The sequence below is a fragment of the Phacochoerus africanus genome, chromosome 6 (genome assembly GCF_016906955.1).
Source record: "Phacochoerus africanus isolate WHEZ1 chromosome 6, ROS_Pafr_v1, whole genome shotgun sequence".
NCBI lineage: Eukaryota > Metazoa > Chordata > Mammalia > Artiodactyla > Suidae > Phacochoerus > Phacochoerus africanus.
Genome location: NC_062549.1, coordinates 3,806,725 through 3,828,865, shown reverse-complemented (window position 1 = coordinate 3,828,865; position 22,141 = coordinate 3,806,725). Strand labels below are relative to the sequence as shown.

Below are 22,141 nucleotides of genomic sequence, written 5' to 3'. Positions count from 1 at the left end.
CTGTAAGAAGAGGCTGAAAGCTTTCCGTGAAACGGGGGCCATGGCATCTGCTGTGACTGCAGGTGCAAGCGCCGAATTCAGGTGGATGGGCTTGGGGTTGAAATCCCTCCCCATGCCCACTTCAGCGCAGCCACCGGCCTTGGCCGTGACCATGATGTATCGCTGACCTGTCGGCCTCCAGCCTCATGGTAGATGGAAAAAGGGTACTAACAACGTGTGACTTGACATGTTTTAGTGATGCTCAACCGAGAGAGAACATGGAAGAGTGCTTTGAACACTGCCCCTTAGTTCTGCCAACACATGGGGGACAGCTAACAGGAGAGATGTGGATTTTTTTTTTTTGGTCTTTTTGCCTTTTCTAGGGCCACTCCTGCGCTGCGGCATATGGAGGTTCCCAGGCTAGGGGTCTAATCGGAGCTGTAGCCGCCGGCCTACGCCAGAGCCACAGCAACGCGGGATCTGACCTACACCACAGCTCACGGCAACGCCGGATCCTTAACCCACTGAGCAAGGGCAGGGACCGAACCCGCCACCTCATGGTTCCTAGTCGGATTCGTTAACCACTGCGCCACGACGGGAACTCCGGGATGTGGATTTTAAAGCCAGGGAACAGCTTATGGTATAGATTGTGGACCTTTTGTGAAGGCTGGCTTCCCTCATCTCCAGTAAGGACGTCACGACACTCACGCCTAAGACATTGCTGGGGGCAGTGAGGGGGCTCAGGAATGCTTCCAAATGCGGGTGGGATATATTTTACAGTCTTTGCAAGTCAGTGTTCTCTTTCTGACTCCCCTTGAGGCAGCAGGCACCCGGTATTGACTTCCACTGGTCTCTCTGGGGTCTGCCCCCGTCCAGAGACAAGGGCAGGGTCTCATGGCCATCACACCTTTCCTAGCCACAAGAAAGACACCCAAGAGCTGTGATGAACGGCGGCTACCAGGAGAAAGAAGCAATTGCTTGCTAGAAAACCACGACATCTAGAATGAGTGGGGAGCTCCCATTGTGGCTCAGCAGTAAAGACCCCAACTAGACTCCGTGAGGACGTGGGTTTGATCCCTGGCCTCACTGAGTGGCCTCACTCTGGCACTGCCATGAGCTGTGGTGTAGGTCGAAGATGCGTCTCAGATCTGACATTGCTACGGCTGTGGTGTAGGTTGGCGGCTGCAGCTCCAATTGGACCTCTAGCCTGGGAACTTCACACACCGCAGGTGCCGCCATAAAAAGACCAAAAATAGAATAAGAATGAACAAAGGAGACGTGCATTTGGCCCAGAGGACCTGGAATGGTTTCCTGGTGAAGGACACCATGGACCAGCACTTTGAAAGGAGAAAAGACGGGACAGGCAGGGAGTAGCAAGAACTCTGCAGGCCTGGAGAGAGCTGCGAGCACCAGCAGAGGATGCAGCAAACGCAGGCACGCTGGCGGGTACACCGGGTGCCTCCCAGCTGATCTTGTCTTGTCATTGGAGCAGAAAGGACCTGAGCTTCAGACACACCCCAGCACACTGGTAAGTGGGTGGGCTCTGGGCTCCAACCCATGTGTGTTCTAATCCCAACCGTACCCTCTGAGAAGGTGACTTTGGGCAATTTAATGAATTTCCAGTAGTCTCTGGTTTCTCACACACCCAGTGGAGGCAGCAGTACTTCCTCAGGGGCGAGTGTGCTAACCCACTAAACCCCTCCATGACGTAATGCTCAGGAACATGTGTCCAGCGGGGAATATAAGAGGTGCCCAAGCAGCGTCAGCACCTGCCCCTTCCACCCGGCCCGGTGACCCCCGGCAGCCGAGAGCACATCGAGGTCCTGTAGGGTGGGTTCACGTTTGCTCTTGGACGGGAGGGCTACGCGAGAGCCAGGCGCCGTTCCGACACCAGGAGTGGAGGGAGCACTAGTTTTCTTCCGAGGCAGGTCTATTCGGTAACCTTCAAATGCTGCAAGATTCCACCACCTCGGCTCCCTTCCCCCGCCTCTATTTTTATCTCTTCTCACCCTCTCGTGTTCCTAGGATGCTGCCTCTTGCTGTGGTGACAGACATGAGGCTGGGCTGGGAGCAGTCAGAGACAGATGGGAACGACCTCCTGGAAGAAGCCTGGCACGGAGGAGCTGCAAGGGCTGTGTGTGCTCTGGCTCCACCGCTCCCCGTGGCACATCTCCAAGGCCCGCATCCCTACGGCCCTGCAGAGGAGAGCACCACGCCCTCCCTGCATCCGGGTTGGTGCCCAAGATGCCCACCCAGAGAAGGACGTCGCCCTCAGGCAGATACGCTCTTCCATTCGCAAAACTGCTTATGCATTTTATATTCTGTTCCAGATATATCAACCCCTGTTCGTCACATCTAGATGATATTTTGTTTTATTATTTCTTTATCTATTTATTTATTTATTTATTTATTTTTGTCTTTTGTCTTTTTAGGGCTGCACCCACAGCATATGGAGGTTCCCAGGCTAGGGGTCTAATCGGAGCTGTAATTGCCAACCTAAGGCCACAGCCACAGCAACGAGGGATCCAAGCCTACACCACAACTCACAGCAATGCCAGATCCTTAACCCACAGAGCAAGGCCAGGGATCGAACCCGCAACCTCACGGATATGAGTTGGGTCCGTTAACCACGGAGCCCGACAGGGCACTCCAGATGATATTTTAAAATCACTTATCTTATTTTTAAATACATTTCATTGGCGTCCAGTTGACTTAGAAGGTCGTGTTAGTTTCAGGTGCACAGCAAAGTGAAGCAGTTACACGTGCACAGCCCCGTTCCTTTTCAGAGTCTTTCCCGCATAGGTCATCACACAGCACAAGTAGGTTCCGCCGTGCTCTGCACTGGGTCCTCGTTGCCTGTTTCCCTCCTGCCCCAGCTTTCCCCTGCGGTGACGGTGAACTTGCTTTCAAAGTCTCTGAGTCTGTTTCTGTTCTGTAAGTTCTTTACTATCATTTTCTGTTAGTGTCCACATGTTAGTCATCTCCTGTGATGTTTGTCTTTCTCGGCCTGACTTCCCTTTGTATGACAACTTCTAGGTCCATCCGTGTTGCTACAAAGGGCATTATTTCATTCTTTTTCATGGCTAGCCTTCCACTGTATATATGTACCACGTCTTCTTTATCCAATCCTCTGTCGATGAACATTCAATTCCTTTTTTTCACCAAAATCTGTACAGAAGATTGATGCACTAAGCATGAATCCACATGTGATGTTTCCTTCCGGAGCTTCAAGCCCTGCTTGGAGCACGTCTGTCTCTCTGTCGCGGGGGATATGTGGACCTCAGGTTGGGAAACAGGGAGTAGATCTAGACTTCAAATTATGAAACTAAAGCTCAGAGGTTGAAATCAACCGTGCCTTTTTGGGTTTCGTTCTCCACCTGCGTTCACCAGCATTGCTTATTTAATCCTCACAACCAGTAAGAGGAGAGGGAAGGGCGGGGTTGTTGCTATTTCCGTTTCATAGGTGAGGGAACCGCAGCTCAGTGAGGTGACACGATCTGGCTGCAGCCTCCCAGGTTGCCTCGGTGAATTCAGTCTGGAAAAGAAGATACACGTGACGGCCAGAGGCGAGAGGAGCAGGGCGTAGCTGTGACAGAGCAGGTTGCAGGGTCTGATGAGAGCACCAAGGGGGCAGCCAGTGCAGCCCGGACATTCAGGGAGGACCCGAATGATGAGAGTAGTGACCTTTGAAAAGAGGCTCGACTCACTCAACTTCAAATCCAAAATGGACCAGCTGAGCCCAGGACGCTCTGCACTGAGTGTTTCTGTCCCCAAATTCCCATCGAAACCTAATCCCCCCAGTGATGGTATTTGGAGGTGAGGGCTTGAGGGGTGATGCGGTCACGAGGGTGGCACCCTCATGAAGGGATTAGTGCCCTTAGAAAAGAGATTTCAAACACCCCCCTTCCCTGCCAGCACGTGACGTCGCAGTGAGAAGGTGGCGGTCTGTGGACCAGGAAGCTGGCTCTGAACAGACACCCAACCTGCCGACACCTTGGTCTTGGACTTGTCTCAGAACTGTGAGAAACCAATTTCTGCTGTTTATAAGCCACCCAGTCCCTGATATTCTGTTATAGCAGCCAGATGGACTAAGACATGGGGCCAGCTACGTGAGCGGGACGACAGAAGACATCCCCAGGATGATCTTGTTGGCAAGATAAAGGCTTAGAAACAACAAAAAAAGAATCAAATTACGTAACGAAGAAGCTCTGTCCACCCCTCCCCCAACAAAGAAGGGACCCAGGACAGGCAGACAGCTGCTTCCCTTCCCTGGATGCAAACACCACTTAAGTGAGTCTTAATCAAACCCAAAGGGCAGCGTGAATGAGCAGCAATTCCCCAAACCCTGGCCTCCAGATAAGTGGGTAGGAATCCCCCTCCACTCCAGCCAGGAAGAGTCGGGACCCCGACACCAGGCCAGCCCCAGGTGTTGCTGTGAACACCGCGTATCTGCTGAGCGCTGTGTCCCCATCACCCCTAGAAGATTCTGGACCTTGGGGAAGAGCCCGTTTGGGTCTGGGGACACCTTGGGGGCAGGATAGATGCAGCCGTGCCCGGGCAAACACCTCCTTTTGAGCAGTCGCCCTGGATGCACCAGCGTGTGAGTGCTCCGCCCCATGAGGATAAATTACCAACCTGAAACAGAGGAGCGGCCAAAAGCCCTGAAGACGCTTAGTCTCATTTCCTAAAGAGCAGACTGAGTGCCTGGATTGCTCATCTGCAGATCCACCTGGCTCATCATCCCACACCATCAACAGGGTCGGCTGTCGTCAGTGTTTAAGAAGAGCTGGCGACGTAATTGTCTCTCCACGGAAGAAACGGATGAAGAAGATGTGGGGCAGGAGTTCCCGCTGTGGCTCAGCAGAAACGAATCTGACTAGTACCCATGAGGACCCAGGTGTGATCCCTGGCCTCGACCAGTGGGCTAAGGATCTGGTGTTGCTGTGAGCTGTGGTGTAGGTCACAGATGCAGCTTGGATCCCGCGTTGCTGTGGCTGTGGCCTAGGCCAGCAGCTACAGCTCCAGTTCAACCTGTAGCCTGGGAACCTCCATGTGCCGAGTGTGCAGCCCCAAAAAGACAACAAAAGAAAAGATGTGGTACATATGTACAGTGGAATACTACTTGGCCATAAAAAAGAACAAAACAATGCCCTTTGCAGCAACATGGATGGACCTAGAAATAATCATACTAAGTGAATTTAGTAAGACAGTGAGAGACAAACATCATATGATATCACTTACATATGGAATCTAAAAAAGGATACAAATGAACTTATTTGCTGACCAGAAACAGACTCACAGACTTTGAGAAACTTATGGTTACCAAAGGGGACAGGTGGGGGGGAGGAGAGGGGTGGACTGGGGTTTGGGGATGGAAGTGTTCTAAAATTAGGTTATGATGGTGGTTATACAACTCTAAATATGATAAAATTCATTGTATTATTTTAAACAAATAAGAAGAGGTGTGAAGACAGTCCTGCTCAGGGGGCAGTCCGCTCTACTAGAACCCAGCCCCACCTGTGAACTCCTGACTCTGCTCCACAGGGAGTTGGTACCACTAGCTGCGGGGATACCACCTCTCAGGTGACATCCTGCTACGTGAGCGTATGGCCTTGTTTTGTAGCAGGTGGCCCTAACTTTGGCTGCAGACCCTGTAATTGTTTGCTCAGCATCCACGTGCTACCTGCACTACCTATTATCTGGGGAGGGGAGGGGCACAGCTGAACAGAATCCTCCAGAGTCCTGGCAGCAGGCTGGTCACGTGACTTCACTCTGGCCAACGAAACTTGGGATGTTCCCTGATTAAAGGGGAAAACAAACACGCCCGACGTGCTTCCTCCCCAGCTTTCTACCTTTCTGACGACCCCGAAAGCAGACACCCTCCTGCAGCTGTGGGCCCAAAAGCTAAAAGGCAAGAACGATTCCGGGTCCTTGATGACCACCTGCACTAGCCCTGGGCCACCGGCCTTCGAGGGCAAATAAGCCCGTGCTAGTTTATGCCGGTTTTCAGCTCGGGCTGCCGGAGGAACGTGCCGTGGACTCGGGGCTTGAAACTACAGAAATGCATTTTCTCACAGCTCCGGAGGCTGGACGGCAGACCAAGGCGTCGGCAGGTAGGTTTCCTCTGAGGTCTCTCTGCTCGGTTAGGACGTGCCGTCCTCTCCCTGTGTCCTCCTTCTGTGTGTGTTTGTGTCCGAATTCGCCTTCCTCGTACGGGGTCAGGGCACACCCGAGTGACCTCGTTTTCATTAATAGATGGATACTCTCTCTAAGCACAGTCACATCCTGGGGCCCTGGGGGTTCGGGCTTCAACACAGGCGTTTTGGGGAGGATGCAGTTCAGCCTCCGGTGTGGCCATGCTGCGGCTTTCTGTAAACAGCCATCTGCACAGCTGTTCGTTCGCCCTGTCGCAGAAACCATAGGCCTGGCAATTTGAGGGGCTGTTCCTTCCGGGACTGGCTTCAAGGGTGGGTGGCTGGTGGGGGCGAGGTGCGTGGCAGCTCGGGGGGGTGACTGCCTTCCAGGGCGAGCAACCACGTGCCAGTCTGTGCTCATGTAACTCGCCTGGCCCTGTGACCCACGGCCCCAGTGCAGATTGCCAGGCCTGGGCATCTGGCACGTGGAAACAGGTGCTGTGGTATAACCCTCGACCCTCTGCCAGCCCCAGAGAATCTCTGCCAGCGCTTTGATGGAGGCTGTGATGCAGCAAGGGACGGTGGACACACAGAGTGAGGGACCTGGGCTCCGGCCCTGGAGCCAAACGTGGGCTCTGCTACTGGCCCAGTCCGTGACCTTGACTTCTCTGTGCGGGAGTCCTCGCCTTGAGGCAGGATTGAGGTCACCAAACTCACCCCGCGGAGTTACTGTGGGCAATGATCAATTCACATCCACAGAGAGTGCCCAGAGCAGTGTTTAAGTGTTTACTTGTTCTTTTGTTCTTATTCTAGTCCCAACATTTCAGTGGATATCAGAGGTCCATGGGCTGATTGACAAATATTCTCTAAGTGCCTACCTAGCACTAAGATCTGTGCTCTGAGCCTGAGGCTGAGAAAGCCACCTTGCTTTCCTTTAAGGGTGGGTGTGAGGACTGAATTAAGCTGGGGCTGGTGCTGCTGCACAGTTTAAGAGTGGTTGCTAGTCCCCTGCACCATGGGTCCCTGGCATGTTTTCCAGCAGTCTGGGTGGGTCACTCAGGTGGGCAGCAGGGTGGAGGGTGACCCAGAGCAGCATGGGGACAGGCAGGAGGCAGACAGAGGCAGGTCGTTGGGGTCATGCACAGGCCTAGTCCAGGCAGGCCTGGGCTCTCCCTCTGCCTCTCCGTGTGAGGCTGGCGATGTCTGCCCGCCTCTCTGGCCTTGCTTCCTGGGGTGAAGGATGGAGATGCTGAGGCCCGGTCTCCATCCTCTTCCCTCCGGTGAGGCCTGGTGGCAGGTGCGGCTGCCCCCTGTTCTGACGGTTACTGCAGGGTCGCGCTCAGCACTCTGTATTTCCAGATGCTGAAGAACAGTCCCAGGAGCTGTGACAAAGCCCGGCCCTTGGGACCCCATCGCAGACCTGGCACAGCCCCTCAGCCAACATCAGGTCCTTCTTCTAAGATGAGAGATTAATTATGGATGCCTCACCACGCTGCCCCAGCAGATATGAGTGAACTTTGACAAAAGACAATTTAAAAACCCTATCTTGGGAGTTCCCATCATGGCGCAATGGTTAACAAATCTGACTAAGAACCACAAGGCTGTGGGTTCGATCCCTGGCCTTGCTCTGGGTGTGGTGTAGGCTGGTGGCTACAGCTCTGATTAGACCCCTAGCCTGGGAACCTCCATATGCCTCGGGCACAGCCCTAGAAAAGGCAAAAAGACCAAAAAAAAAAAAAAAAGCCTATCCTTAGGTATTAGAGGTTCTTCTTGGACTTCCTATTGCAGCTCAGTGGGTTAAGAACCCAACATAGTGTCCCTGAGAATGTGGCTTTGATCCCTGGCCTCGCTCAGTGGGTTAACGATCTGGCATTGCCATGAACTGTGGTGTAGGTTGCAGACACAGCTCGATCCCGCATTGCTGTGGCTGTGGTGTAGGCCAGCAGCTGCAGCTCCTATTCAACCCCTAGCCTGGGAACTTCCATGTGCCACAATTACAGCCATAAAAAGAAAAAAAAAAAAAAGAGGTTCTTCCTTAGTTATGGAATTGGAGACAAGTGGGAGGGAAGACATTGCCCTAGACGGGCTCATGGCGTCAAGGACTCTGGGAATTTCACTCAGGATCCCGCTCACTGGGAAAGATGATTTGTGGACAGGAAGCTTTGAACTTAGTCTCTGAGATGTGTGGGCCAATGACACTTTTCTCTCTCCTGGTAACAGGTAACCACATGCCAGGGACGTGAGGACAGCCATGGACGCACTTCAGCAGGTTTGAAAACTCGCTCCAACTTATTTGTTTCGTCTCTTTCTCTGCAGAAGTCAGATTGGTCCTTAGTGCACCTTACCTTTCATTCACTTTCTAACATGCTGGGTGATCTTAGGCAGATGGCTCATCCTCTCTGGTTTTATATCTTTTTTTTTTTGTCTTTTTCCAGGGCTGCACCCTCGGCATATGGAGGTGCCCAGGCTAAGGGTCCAATTGGAGCTGTAGCCACGGGCCTACATCACAGCCACTGCAACGCCAGATCTGAGCCGTGTCTGCGACCTACACCACAGCTCACGGCAACGCCAGATCCTTAACCCACTGAGCAAGGCTAGGGATCGAACCCGCAACCTCAAACATGGTTCCTGGTCGGATTCATTAACCACTGAGCCATGACGGGACCTCCAGGTTTTATATCTTGAAGATGACGTGGTTGGAGTAGACACCATCTAAGAAGTGGCAGGAATTGTAGGAAACGTCTAGTCTGCTTTCTGACCTTATGGAGGAGGAGAGTAAGTTCTAGAGAGAGAAAAGGCCTTACCTTCTGATTCCAGAAATCCTTGGGCTCTAAATAGTGGGCACTTCACGCGGCGTTGCAGGCGGTGCCGGTGTTAGACACACAGAGGCCGCCTGACCCAGCAGACGTGGGCTCTTCCTCGTGTGCCTGCCGGCAGTGAAGGTGGAAGCTGAACCAGGCGCTGCCTCAAAGCCTGTTGGTTTCCCCTGCGAACGTGTCTCTGCCCAGCCACGCCGGGTGGCGGGACGGATGATGGAGCTGAATCCAGTTCCCACCCAGCTGGTGGAGACGCTGGTGGCAGAGGTCGCAACCGGCACAGCAGGGGACGTGGGCGGAAAGGGTTTCCACCCTCCTGGCCGGGCAGCCCGTGCCTCTTTCCAGGTAAGATACATTCTCTTCCCCGCTATTTACTGGCACCAACCTTAATTCTGCCTCTTCAAGTGGCTGTTGGGGTGGGAAGAGAAATTGGGGGTCAAGAGAGAGAAGCCTGATCTCAGGAACCTAGGGTCTGTCAGACCGAGAAAATTGTGGCACTGAGAGGGGCAAAAATGTCCATGTGTCCTCCAGCTCTGAGTCACATGGAAATAGCTTAAGAAATACCTTTGGGGTCACACTTGGCTTTTCGCCGTATCGTTCCTCAGTTATCCTTGCCCGGCCTGATCCCTCGGTGCCAGTGGGCATTCCCCCAGGCTTCCAAGCTTTGCATTCTCGGTTCGCACTTGGGGGCCGTGCTTCTCCCTGGAGGCCTTGATTCCCTCACCAGGAAAAGTCCTATAAACAAGTCTGTGAAAATGCAGATCACAGCGGCGGGGTGTTCAGAATCCTGGGTCTGTGCACACTGGTGAGTTCCCTCCACTCCAGTTCCTTCTCTACCCTATGGACTTGCAAATCTATCTCCTCAACCGGGAACCTTTCTCAAACATCATCTGAAGCCAAACCTCCTCTTACCATCAGGGCAGTACACCTGTACACCCCATAAGCTTTCAGTATGAAGTGAAACACCCAAGGAAAAAGGCCACGGTCTATGACAGTGTCCTTTTGGGAGAAGCCCGATGGTGGTTTTCAGTGATGAAGACAGGTCACCCAGAGGAAGCGTCGTCTTTGTCATTTTTACCCCAAAGAGCAGAATGAAGAATGGAATTTTATATGGCAGCATAGCTTAGGTGAATGGAAGGGGAAATTTTCTCACCATGAAAACTGTTTTAAAATAGAAGTTCAAAACATGGGACGACGCAAGGGTCTGCGCCTTGGCTTCTGGGTGTATTTTGGAGGCGAGCTCTTATTTGCCAATCACCTGTTTCCACACTCCGGGTCTGACAGGTGTGCATTTGGAAAGGGGGCTCCCTCATTTATTGCCATCTTGAGGGGGCGTTTCCTTGGGTCCCAAGTACCTGTGCTGCTTCAGAAGAGGGTGTGGCCTCTAACACTCCATGGAGCTCACGGGACATGGGATCCACCCTGCAGAACAGCTCACGGAAAAGATGCTTCTGCTGGGCACTTGTGTCTCCAAAGGCCTTTCTTGGCCCTGGCTATGCACAGCAGAGGTCTGGGTAGGAGCCAGAGGCTTGGGGTCAAAGAGATCCCAACCTTTGCGTGTTGGTTTAATTTGAAATCACTTCCAAGAACTCAGTTTTTCTGCCACTGTTTAGTCTCTAAACCCTTCATTATCTTCCACGGAAGGTTCACCCAAGGTGCCCTCCATGATTTAGAGCTAAGATTAATTCTCAACGTAGGGTCAAGGCTTATAGAAATGGGAGAGACAGGCACATATTGGGGAAATCGTGGGAGGAAAAGAAAATATTTTATCTTCCCCGGGACGTTCACAAACATCATGCCTGACTCCTCTTCAGTGATGAGGTGCTAATTGCTGCGGTTGCTACCTGCTTGTTTATTATAACTTTTTTCAAGCTCCTGGGAAGTGTTTGATTTGATTGACTCTTTCTCTGCCCCTGTTGGCTGTGATGCCCCATTTCACTGAGATTAATAAACCAAGTCCTTGTTACAAAAATACTAAGTAATGGAAAAAGTCAAGTGTTTGACAGGCCTCCTCCAGTAGAGGCTTAGGGCAAGAGCGAACTGGGTTTAAAACTTGAAAGTTCTTGAAACTTTTTTACCTCTCAGTTTTTGCATCTTTAAAATTCTGTTAATGAGTACCCATTGTTAGGGTTTATTGAAGATTAAATGAGATCACATATTTGAAGTGCTTGGCACATATCATGTCCCATGAACGCTGGTCATTCATATTTGGGGCTACTGTTTCTAAAATTATATGGGAAGGCCGAGGACCTAATATAGTCAACACGAGTTTGAAGAAGAAAGATCTAAAACCCTCACACCCCCTGCTATCACAACTTCATAGAAGGCTCCAGTAGCCAAGAGAGTGTGACACTGGATGGATAGGTGGATGGGCCAGCGGAATAAAGTCACATATATCACCTGTTATTTGACATTTCAATGGAGAGAAGAATTAACTTTCCACAAAAGGGGAGGAAGATAATTATAAGAAAAAAAAAAAATCCCACAGCTAGAATGTGGTGGGGCCAAGATCTAAAATACAATTGGTACCTTCACAATCTGTGTTTGAACACTTCCCTATGCTGCTGTTCCACCCTGGTGATCTGCAAAGCGTCCTAGTTGCATAGCCAGCCATCTTTGTCAAGCTGCTCTCTCAAATCCTTATTTATAAGGAGTGAGAGGATAAGATGAGATGGTTTCTCAGATTGCTCTAGATTTGAAGTATCTGGCCCTAAATGGTAGACCAGCAACTGGACCCCAGACCATCCTGGGCACAGCTCTGTCTACTCTCCTGACCTGCTTCCTAACAGAAGCCTCCATCCTGTGGCTAGAGAAGAAGGGCTGCCTCAGGCCCCTCAGCAGCCCTTGTCACTGCAGCATAGAGATAGATCCAAAAATATCTCAAGGGCTTGGCAATGCACTTGATATAATCTCCTGCTTTGCCCCTGAAGCCAATTAGACTTGTTTTTCTAAGCTCCAGAAGTGTGTCCAGGCTACAGCCTTTCTCCAAAGACATCAGAACGTATAAAAACAATTCTACAATGTGCCAGACCCCAGGAGTCCCCACCTTGGTCGTTCTGACATCCTGAGAAGTGCCTTGTGCCTCTCTCCAAACACATGTCATAGGCAAATCTCCAAGGCCAATGTCGGAGACCTCCTGACTTTTGGATGATACGTTCTATTGTGGGAGGCTATAAAAAGGTAGCCAAAGAGGCTGGCCTGGCAAGGGCTCATTCCTAACCCTGCACTTAACCATGAGAGGGTGGCAGCTCAATATGATGGGAAGATGTAATTATTAATTAATTCCATACTGCAAAAACGTTTCCTACAATGTATTGGGTGCTGCCTGAAAAATGAGGAGGAGGCAAAGTGGACCTGCCATTGCCCTCCTGGGTCTTGTGACACTCCTCTCTGGGCTTAATAGTCACCAGGGCACCAAGTGAGAGGCACGCAATTGGTACAGAAGAGGCCAACGCAGTAGGAACTCCACAAGAGGGTGGCATCCTGACAGGTGTTTGTTAGCAGAACGAGGTCCAGGGCTGAGGCTGCCAGTGGGTGGGTGGGTAAGGATGGCTGTTTCCAGCAGAGTCCAGAAATCTAAGGTCCCATCCGCTCGGGAAGATGGATCCCGGAGCATGCCTATGAGTTAAAGATGGGACAGAGCCAAAGAGGAAGGTCAGAAGGTTATCAAGGGACAGGAGCCCTGTGCCGGGATGGACCATGGTGCTTCCAAGGAACAGAGAGCAAGAGAGAGGGCGGGCGGGGTGAGATGAGGCTGGGAACGGAGTGCTGGCCTTTAGAGACCATGGCTTCCTTTAACCTAAACCTCCGGAAAGCCATGGGGTTCTAAGCAAGGCTAACAGTGATGCTCCGTGTTGTGAAATGAGACCGAAATTGTCTCTCGGAGGGAATCAACAAATGCTTGTTGAATGTATAAATACGCATAAACAGTATGAGCACCAAAAATGTGGGAGAAGCAATGAATTGATTACAGGGGTTTATCTCTAGAGATGGGATTTCAGGAGGATTTTCCTTTTCCTATTATATGTGTCTGCCTCTTACAAATTTTTAACATCAGTACATTGTTTCTTCTCAGAGAGGAAAATGAAGTTTGTTTTGTTTTCCTTTTAAAAAGTGAAATCTCTGCAGACAATGCCTTCTTCAGACAATAGGAATGAATTGCAAAGGAAACTGCCCTAATGTGACCCAGACTGGGACTGGGCATGTTTTAAACATAAATAGAAAAGTCTTTTGATGATGTAATTTTAAAAGTGTCCTTGACATTCTTGAAGGTTTTAGCAGGCCCAAAAAAAAAGAGAAAAAAATAGAATCATGTTGCTGAACGGGACCTTGCAGCTCGAACAATCCAACCTGCGTATTTTACCACTGCAGGAAATGAAGCTTCGAGAAGCCTAATTTCCAAGAGAAATCCCCCCAGTAATCAAGAGCATTTCTAAACAACAGTGTTGACCAACTAGACATTTAAATTCTGAAATCGATTCAGTCACTCAAAGCCACAAAACTTAACTAAATCTAACTACATAGGTGCAAATCTTATCACGAAGACTATAAGAAAATGTATTTAAAACGTAAAATAAGACATGCATGAATGAAGAGCTGTAGAGCCTGGTTGAGGCTGGGAAGATTTACCATCAGGACCCCTGCAACGGCTGGCATGGAGTCGGTGCTCCAGTTACCCCAAGTGGGGTGCATTCATTGCAAATGCATCACTCCTCACCATACACTAAGCATCCCGTAAATGCCACTCGAGGAAAACTCCTGACAAGGCTGGTTGATTGGTGAGTTGGCATTTCGTTTTAAAATCAGTGTTTGGATCTACAGTTTACATTAAGTAAAAAGCATCTGTTTCCAGGTGTACAGTTTAGTTTTGACAAATATCAACACTGGTGTGGCCACCACCCCAACCAAGACTTAGAACGTTTCTGTTAGCCAGAAAGTTCTCACAAGGCTTTTCAGGAACTTGGCAAACTGATCCTAAAATAGAGCCGGTGGAGGAAAAGGTGAAGGGGAGCTTAGACGAGTTTGAGGAGTAACAAGTGGAGGATTTTTTTTTTTAATCTAACAGATAAAAAGATAAATTTTAAAACTACAGGAACCAAGACCTAAATAAATAGTCCAAAGGCATACGAATTCCAGAAATAGACACAGTCAGATATGAACTATCTCTATATTTTCTAAGCTATAGTTACCAAAAATGGCCTCTCAAGCCAGTTTACTGGAACACAGCCACGTCAGCGCATTTACGGATTTGCCTGTGGTTGCTTTCCTGCCGTAACAGCAGATCTGAGTGGAGGCCACATGGCCCACAAAGCCTAAATAAAGCATTTACTATCTGGCCCTTTACCAAAAAGCGGGCCACCGCCTCCCCAAGACATTTGCTGCATTCTGAAGCTGTATGATATGAAGGGTCAAAGGCTAAATCATTTGTATTCCACGTCCTCATAGAAATTTAAAATTCTCTGTTTTTATCCCATCTTTTAAACAAATTTTTATTATGGTCTATTTACAATGTCGTGCCAATTTCTGCTATACAGCAAAGTGATCCAGTGTATATGTGTGTACACACACACATACACACACACACACACACACACATATTCTTTTAATTATATTATCTTCCCTCATGGTCTATCCCAAAAGACTGGATACAGTTCCCTGTGCTGGACAGTAGGACCTCATTGCTTCTCCCTTCTAAATGCAATAGTTTGCATCTACTAACCCCAAACTCCCAGTCCACACCACCCCCACCCCACCCCCAATTGGCAACCACAAGTCCATTCTCTATGCTAAGTCTGTTTCTGTTTTGTAGATAGGTTCATTTGTGCCATATTAGATTCTACTTATAAGTATATCACATGGTATTTTCCTTTCTTTCCTTTTTTTTTTTTGCGGGGGGTGGGGGGGCACCCCTGCAGTATACGGAAGTTCCTAGGCTAGACCAGTCTACGCCACAGCCATGCGCCATCCAAGCCGTGTCTGCAATGTACACTGTTGCTCAGGGAAATGCCGGATCCTTAACCCACTGAGCCAGGCCAGAGATCGAATCCATATCCTCATGGGTACTAGTCAGGTTCATTTCTGCAGAGCCACAATGGGAACTCCGGTATTTATCTTTCCCTGTCTGACTTACTTCACCTAGTATGAGAACCTCTAATTGCATCCGAGTTGCTGCAAATGGCATTATTTTGTTCTTTTTTATGTCTGAGTATTCCATTGTGTATCTTTTTTATCTCTTTTATCCCATCTTTTGCGCAGTTTTTACGAGTGTCAGTTCCACGCATCTGTTACATTTTGGCTCTTATCTCATCCTGCATTTCCTTATCTTTATAGGGATCATTTCCCTCCGCCTTCGGTATTTCATGCAGGTCTGCTGATAGACCTTATTCCTCATGTCTTCCAGAAGCATTTTTATTTTGCCTTCACTTTTGAAGCTACTTTTGCTGGATATGGAATTACAGGGTGGCATTTGTTGGCATTCTAGTGGTTACCCATGCATCTCTGACTTACTACAGAGTAAATACAAATTATTACTTTTATCAGTTTTCTCATGATGCTAGGATCTTGGACTATTCAAATTCTAAATAATGCTTTCATGCTTTTCTGTTTTTTTTTTTTTTTTTTTTTTTTTTTTTTTTTTTTAGACTGCAATAGATCAAGGAACTACATTCTAATCACTAGGTAGCCACTATAGGTATAGTAACAGCTGTATAACTAATTCAATAAAGGAAAAAACCATTTTAATCTAAAAGAAGGCAAACAAATTTAAGAAGGACAGAAATAGGGATATCAAATGAGTAGATGGGGTAAATAAAGAACAAAGTGTAAGAAGGTGGGCCGAACCCCACGGTATTGGTGCTTGTTTTCATTGTAAATGGAGTAAATATTCACGTTAAACACTGAGAGTAGGTACAAAAGCAAATGGAATAATGCTTTTGCTTACAGAACTCACACCTTCCTTGTAGGGGCACAGAAATACACAGCAAAAGATGGAAGGTGCCTATTATGCGAATACTAACCCTAAGAAAACTGGTTTGGCGATGCTAATAGCCGTTAAGGTAGATTTTTTTTCCTTTTCTTTCTTTCTTTCTTTTTTTTTTTTGCCACATCCACAGCATGCAGAAGTTCAGGGCCAGGGATTGAACCTGTGCCACAGCAGAGACACCGGCTCCTTAACTTCTTGGAAACTCCCAAGATTTTAGAGCAAAAACATCACTAAAGAAAAAAGACATGAAAGAAAAGGGGGCCAAACCTCTAGGAAGAAATAGCAATTCTAAACCTGTATACAGCTTCAAAACACATGCAGCGAAAATGGATAGTGCCAAACAAAGTAAAGAAATTCACCCTGATGTTGGAAATTTAACACACTTCTCACAGTAGCTTATAGATCATACAGGAAAAATTCCATGCAGGTAAAGAAAACCAAAACAAAGCCGTAACTTAACCCATCTGACATATTGAAGACTGCATCTACATTTGACCCAATGATGGATGGCAAAGCAAGCCTTCACAAAATTCAAACGTTATCCGATTTATAGTCTCTGATGACAGTTAAATGAAGCTAGAACTATATAACAAAAAGATAATTTTAAAATCACTAAACTATTTGTAAATGAAGCAATGCGTTTTAAAATAATGTATGAGTCAAAGAAAAAAAATCACAACAAAAAATAGAAATGTTTTGAACCGAACAAGTTAGCAAAACTTTCGAGATGCAGCTGAAGTGGTTCCGGGAGAGAAATACAGCCTCAAATCCACAGAACATCAGAAAGGGGGCTCAGGTGAAAAGGAATTCACTTCTATCTCATGAAACTTAAAAAAAAGAAAAGAAAAGAAAGCATAGAAGAGGAAATAAAATAATAAAAAAGTTGATAGAATAGAAACAAAGTAAAATAGAGAAAATCACCAAAGCAAAAAATTGATTCTTTGAAAATATCGATAAAATTGGTAATTCTCTAGCAATACTAATCAAAAAAAGAGTGAGCATGTTTTACCAACATCAGGAAATAAATGTAGGAAATAACCAAAGGTCCTTGTCCATCCCTGGTGGGAATGTAAACTAGAAAGGACTTTGCAGAGCAGGTTGTTAAGACAGACACAAAATTTGACGGCTGTGATTCTGCATGGAGGGCTGTGGCTTAAGGTAATGGTCCCAACACCTGTATGTTACAGCTAAAAATCAAATCAAACTAGGAGTTCCCATCATGGCTCAGCAGTTAATGAACCCGACTTGTATCCATGAGGACTCAGGTTCGATCCCTGACCTTGCTCAGTGGGTTAAGCATCCCTTGTTGCTGTGAGCTATGGTGTAGGTCACAAATGAGGCTTGGATCCCATGTTGCTGTGGCTGTAGTGTAGGCCAGCAGCTGTAGCTCTGATTTGACTCCTAGCCTGGGAATTTCCATGTGCTGCAGGTGCAGCCCTAAAAAGACGAAAACAAACAAACAAACAAAAAAAACCAAATTGGAATTAAATAAACAGATGAATGAAATTGGAACATCTGGGGGTTGAGTGTGCATTTATTCTCCCTTCTTATAAATTCTTTCATTTTAAAATTCTTTCCAATGTATAGCCAGAGTTAAGAAACACTGCCCAGAGGAAATACATATAAAAGTTTATACAGCCCTGGCCTTGACTGTGTTGATAATATTTCTTAAAAATCCTCTCGAGTAAACAGGGCAAGATGTAGAATTTAATTGAACGGAGTGGCGCGTGTACACCTGTTTTTATGCTGTGTTCTGGTCTTCCCTGCACGTTTAAAGTGGTTCACAAGAAAAGCCACCGGAGGCTCAGAGACCATGTTTACAAGACCCGCTGCCCAGGGTCGCTCCGCCGCTCACTAAAATCTCAAAGTCATCTTGCCCCACAGATTTCGCTCCTCATTGAGCAAACGTAAGACAAGAAACTAGACTCATAATGTGTGTAGGAATCATTTCTTTTCCAACCACTGAAAAATTGGCCTGCTGAAGCCCTGGTTTCAAAAGACTATTGTGATTCTTTAATTTGTTGTTGTTGTTGTTGGGTTGGGTTATGCTTTTATGACTTACGACTAGAAAGCTCAGTGGTGTAAAAAACAAAACAAGACATCCTCCCCCCATGGCTTCCTACTTTACTCAGAATAAAATGCAAAAACTACCTTCAGAAGGTCACAGAATATCTGGCTCCTCCAATGCATTTCTCTCCTTGTCTCCTGCCATCCTCCCCATTGCTCCAGCTTTTGTTTTGTTTCTTCCCTTTCAAACCTGTGAAGCATCCTTCCTTCTCAGAGCCCTGGGACTTGCTGCACCAGGGTTCCTTCCTCCAGATGGCTCTGTGGCTCCCTCTCCCGCACCTTGCTCGGAGGGCGAGTACCTCCCTGACCAGCAGGTTGGAGATAGCCGTCTCCTACCATTACTCATAAACCCAGCCCAGTTTATTTGTCCTCGTGGCTCTTTCTCAAGCCAGCACCCAACACACACGAGGCCCAGGGCAAGGATGCAGACAGAGGCCCCATACTGATAAATCCAGTTATTTACAAGCTACAAGCCAAGCTGGCAAGCTGTTAGTAAGATCTTTTCGAATCTCCTACGTTGATAAATATGCAGTCATAACTACTTTACCAGGCTATGTGAATTGAGCATTTTCAGATTCCCCGAGCTTTGTACCAGAAACAGGGAGGGTGGGCCTTTTTCCCTCCCATCTTTTCTGCCTCAGCTCACAGAGACCAAGGGAAATGGGTCCCACCCCTGAATTCCAACTGAATTGTCCCCAAAGTGCCCACCTGATCAGTCCCCGCTGTCAACAATCGTGCTTCTTTCTGAGTGTAGGCTCCCTCTGACAACACTAACTCCCCCAGACCTCGCTCATGCATCAGCGTTTATTCATCCATTCAACACCTATTGATGAGAGGAATTATATCCCAGTTACATTGTTCTAACTGCTATAAATGCTCGGGCTGTAGCAGTAGACAAGATTGACAAAATCCCAACCCTCAGAGAAGGTTCATTCTAGAAGGTAAAGCCAAACAAACAACAAACCAAAAATCTGAAAAATACATTGTACATTTTATGTAGCATAATATATACTATACTGTAGATATGACATAGGATAGGTTCTATGGAGAATTATAAACCAGAAAAAGAGGGTAAGAAGCTCTATGTGGAGGAGAGGCAGTTTCCATTTAATTGGATGCTTTGGTCAACTTTCTCTGCAGTAACAAGCAATTTTGCCAAATCTCATTGACCCAAGACAGCAGTGCCTGATTTCTCAGTTGTGGGTCCCCAGGTCAGCTGCTGTTCTGGGTTCCTTCAGACTTAGCTGGGATCCACTTTTCTTCTCAGTTCCAGACTCAGAATGTGGGGACTCCCCTCTGAGATGACCTCCAGTGACCTCACATCCTGATGTTTACAGCCTGGTACAATCTCCTCTCTTCTGTGTAGGCTGGACTTAGTGACTCACTTCTCACGAGTGAATAGGGCAAACCATGGCTCTCACTTTTGAGATGAGGTTATAAAAAGACTGCGTCTCCTGTCATCCTGGTCCTCAGGAAGCCAGGAATACACATAACACTATCTTTGAGCCTTTCTGTAGAACTAAAACCTCCAATGAATGGAAGAACTACTTGATGAAGCATCTTCATTCCCAGAAGAAGGAGACCACCAGAACTGTTCCTGGGGCCCCTAAACACCAGCTTTGAGAAGCTAGAAGGGTCTCACAGTGGTGGAAGCCAGCTGCCCTATAGAGGCCCCCATGGCAAGGCACTGATGTCTCTGGCCAACAGCTGGTGAGATCTTGAATGTTTGGTTCAGGATAAGTCAGTAAATTCATGCTTTGTGCTTAGCCGGGAAGTGGATAAGGATGAGAGAGGGTGAGACTGGAGGGACAGACACATCTCCTAGAAGGTGGCATCCTAGCAGGATGGAGGAAAACATAGAAATCGTGTATTTTTCACAGATTTATTCCAGGGAAATCAGATGCTGTTTTCTTTCTTTTTTAGAAAGAGTGAAGTGTGATGAAGACAGGAGATTTTTTTTTAAAGATTCTCCACTAAGGAGCTGTTATTGAGTTTCTTTGCTATTTTTTACTGATCTGATACCTTGGGTGTCTTTTTTCACCATGGTTTTATTGTTGTTTTCCTTTCATGTGGAACTAGAAATACAGCATTTGCTATTCCCCCCCCCAAAAAAAACAAACCTGGTTTTGATGGTACTCAATCACAAGATTATTTTGGGATCCCCCAACTCCACCTTAAATACATCTCTGTTGATGCTTTTGGAGTGCCTTTGAGAGAGAGCAGTCAGCCCCTGAGAAGCCCTGAGACCATGCCTGGCTCAGGCCCACCTGCAGGTGCAGGACAGGCTGGGGGCCTCCTACAGAGTTGCCCCCACACACTGAGACTCGGGATGTTTAATAAGTGAACCTGAGTTCAGATTCCCAGCTTGGCTATGAAACCTCTGTGTGGCTTTAGGCAAATCCCTTCAGCTTTCTGGTTAATTTTGCTCACCTGAAAATGGATACACCTGATGATACTATTTGCATCCCCAAGTTCTGTTGGACTTTAACGTGGTGTAAAAAAAAGGATGCCTAACTGAAAATAATGATGGAATGGCCATGAAGTATGAGGAGGTAAGTGAGTGTTCTTGGAAAAGTGTAAGGTATTGTACATATGTTGGATCTTATTATCGTAACTCTAAGAAGTGGTAGGTTTCCTCTTCCCAGGGGATGTGATGGAGCTGAGTGGACAGTTTTGACCCTTGAAGATAAAGGTCAAAATTGACTCCGGGGCTTCATAACTTCTGACATCTGACAGTGAGTCTCCTGGATACCCACATTCCCAGGTCGTGCCAAACCCTGTGCACCACCTTGATCTTCTTCTCTTCCTCATTTCTGTCTCTTTTATGAATTTGTCTGCTTCCTCCGAATTTGCTGAAATTCAGCCTCTGTCAAATTGGAACACAGAGATAGAGTTTGGGATAAAGGAGAAAAAGATGGGTTTATTGCTTGCCAGGCAATGGGGCCACAGCAGGCTCATGCCATAAAGACTGTGTCCCCCTTGGAAGGGGTTAGGAGGTGGTTTTATAGTTAGGGGAGTGGAAAATAGGGCCGCAGATAAGGATCAGGGTGGAGGCAAGCTTGCATTTTTCTCAAGGCTGGTATTTAGGGGCCCCAGGAACAGTTCTGGTGGTCTCCTTCTTCTGGGAATGAAGATGCTTCATCAAGTAGTTCTTCCATTCATTGGAGGTTTTAGTTCTACAGAAAGGCTCAAAGATAGTGTTATGTGTATTCCTTGAGGAGGAACCAGGACCTGCCCCAAGGCAGCACTGATTTCTCTTGACTGTGTCCCCTCCCTTCCCTGAGGAGCGGCTGCCCTTTGGAGCTCAGGGAAGGTCACGGAGGCTGAGGCTTAGTCCCCAAGAGCAAGCAGTGGAGGACACAGAAAGGCTTGTGCCCAGCAACCTCACAGGGCACTAGCTCGGTTCCACTCCTAGCTTCTTCTCTGTGGCTGGCCTGGGGCTGCACAGCATGGGGACTGGCTACCACATTGGGCAGCCTCCTGACAGCGTCCATCTGAGCACCTTCAGGAAGCATTGGGCCTGCGAGGGACAGCCCGCAGTGACCAAGCATGGCAGGGGGGCTGGCCATTTCCTGCCCAGATCCGGGTGGAGGAAGGCAGGACAGCAGCCTCTGCGGATGAATCTGGGTGGGAGCTCAAGCCTTCAAATCCTCCTGCAAAGGCAGAGGGCAGCCGCAGGAGGGGAGGGCAAGTGCTTGGGGGCTGGGCACCCCTCCCCCAGCAGGCGGGTCAGGTCCACTTTCTGGTGAGGGAGGGGCTATGGAGCTGAGACTTCACCGGGTGCAGAGATGTAATCTCAGGGTCGAAAATGAGAACCAGGTGGCCATGTCACCAAGCAGCAGGAGGCGGCTGCCAGCCTCCCGTTGCCAGCTCCATTCTCATTTCAAGGTGATGATGACCCTCTAGGCTCTGAAGTCATTTTCCCAGAATTTAAATCGGACCACAGCATCTGGGTGGGCTCGGCCAGGGAGGCTGGAGAGGGTGGGGCGAGAACAGCTCCAAGTGAAGCCAGGTGCCCCCAGGACCAGGGGCAGGAAGCAGGTGGAACAGCTCCTTGGCTACAGGTGTTGGCTCCTTTTCCTGAGTTTTCCCACAGCCACACTCCCCTCCTCCCCCAAGTATTTAGTGCCTTCTGATCTCAGTTCTCCCTCAAACCAGCCCTG

General features: G+C 48.2%; 1 long non-coding RNA gene across 1 annotated transcript in view; it reads left to right on the top strand.

The window, feature by feature from the left end:
- The first annotated feature begins 8,335 nt into the window (after positions 1 to 8,335).
- Positions 8,336 to 22,141, top strand: part of LOC125128751 (uncharacterized) — a 31,098-nt gene continuing 17,292 nt past the window's right edge. The window contains exon 1 of the long non-coding RNA XR_007135301.1: positions 8,336 to 8,382. This is a non-coding gene — a long non-coding RNA (uncharacterized LOC125128751). The remainder of the gene's footprint in view (positions 8,383 to 22,141) is intronic.